Source organism: Crotalus tigris, unplaced genomic scaffold (genome assembly GCF_016545835.1).
Source record: "Crotalus tigris isolate CLP2741 ecotype Arizona unplaced genomic scaffold, ASM1654583v1 scf7180000024430.1745191, whole genome shotgun sequence".
NCBI classification, from domain to species: Eukaryota; Metazoa; Chordata; class Lepidosauria; order Squamata; family Viperidae; genus Crotalus; species Crotalus tigris.
The window spans coordinates 12518-14480 of NW_024100597.1; positions in this window are offsets into that span (position 1 = coordinate 12518).

A 1963-nucleotide genomic window follows, 5' to 3' on the forward strand; every position below is an offset into this window, starting at 1 on the left:
GAACTGCTGATGTAGAGCATCTATGGCTCCCAAGCCAATAGACATATCTGGAAGTAGCATATCTACACAACATTGAATCAAGAATTCCGGTTCCTTGTTGAGGAAGCATCTGATCATAAGATCTTGCAGAATTTTTGCTTTTGTATGAAAAATTTGCATGCTTCCAAGAAATTTCTGGAGTTGAAGTCCACACATCTTAAAGTTGCTAAGTTTGAAGTATACAGTCTTGCACAACTAAAATTTTGGCAGGCACAGAGGAAAGATAGATGTTGAAGCAATTGCAGTAATGGCCCTGATTTCCTTCATCAAAAGATCAAGCTCCAACTCCCTACATGAATTTGGCTTCGGTTCTGATGGGACTGCAAAGTTTAGTCAACTACAACTGATGAGCTTTTAAATGATTTAGCATAATATTCAGCCTTCAGAGAGTCTCAAGAATGAACCCATCAACTTTGGTCCTACAATAGAAGCCCTTGCATGATTCCAACACAATATACAATACTTTCCAGATTAATTCACTGAAAAGATAGCAAGATCTTATCAGAAAAAACTTCTACATAGTTGTTTCTAGGAATCTATGCAGCTACTTTTGTTAGCAAGCACTTTAGCAGGGTTACTAAATTTTATTAGTAAATAATGTCCATTTTGTTTATAGGGATGGAGAGAAATAATGTTCCACTTGAATATTAATACAATCTTTCCTAGTGACTCTTCTCAATTTTACAAGTGAACTGGAACATTTTTTTCAGAACTGCCTAGTAAAAAAAATGTGCATATATAGTAAAAGTATATTGCAAAAATATATTAGGAAAACAACTAGAAAACCAAATAATGAATTTTGACATAATTTATGGAAAATATAAGAAATTCATCAGGTTACAAGAAATCAAACACAAAACATATATTCAGGAAACAAAACCTCGGGTCAAACAAGCAACTTCTATAAAATTCAATTAATGTCTTTAAAAGTTTTCTAAGATTTAGAGTTGCATGTCCCAGGAAGAGGAAGGTCTTGTACTATTCTTATGGTTTAAGAAGAGTCTTTAAATTAGCTGGATGTGGATTGACACATCAGTTTCAAGATATCTATATGTTTTTAAGATTAGTTTGAACTGTTTAAGTAGATACTGTTTAAATCCAGATTCTGCAAGAAATATTTATGTAGTCCTGAAGAGTTGAACAATGACATTCAGATACTGCCAACACAATAGTTCTGCTCATAATCATGTATTTCTCCTATTCTTGAAATAACTCCATGAATATTCTATAAATCCTATAATTTTGCTGCTATAATCTTCTGCATTATAAACACTAGGACAAATACTGTTTCAAGCCTGCATACTCTCCAAATGTGTGACTTTCAACTCCCACAAATCTCAGATGGGGAGACTGGTAATTCAGGAAGTTGGATAGATTGATTTTAAAAAAGTAGTACATGGGTTCAGTTATAATTACAGAAACAATTTTTAAAAATAAAAAAATACATTATTGAAATAGAAGTCTGGTTGTTCCTTAAGTGTATAGTTAATGCATACTTGATTCCATTGGAATGTGAAGGGCCCTTTTTCTGTTCCACAGCCCTATATTCAAAGGAAAGACATTAAACCCTGTTCTCATTCAAACTGACATATTTTTGCAACCTATCAGACAAAACTTTAGCTGTAAATAAAGCCTTGGTTGCTGAAAATAAACCTGTTGTTTTTGATGTTGCATGCATAACAGGTAGAATGAAGAATATAGTTATTCCTAAAATGATGCAAAAGTACACCTGTTTCATGAATGCCTTCCCTATCATACTCTTATCTAGTGATACGAGTTCAACTTCACAGACCCTACAGTTCCCAGTGGGATATACTCTGGTTCTAACTGAATTCCTCACTAGACTAATATTCAAAAATTGAAATTTTAATTAATTTGATCACTTTTCAAACCAACAATTTCACAGAATTGTATAAACCAAAGA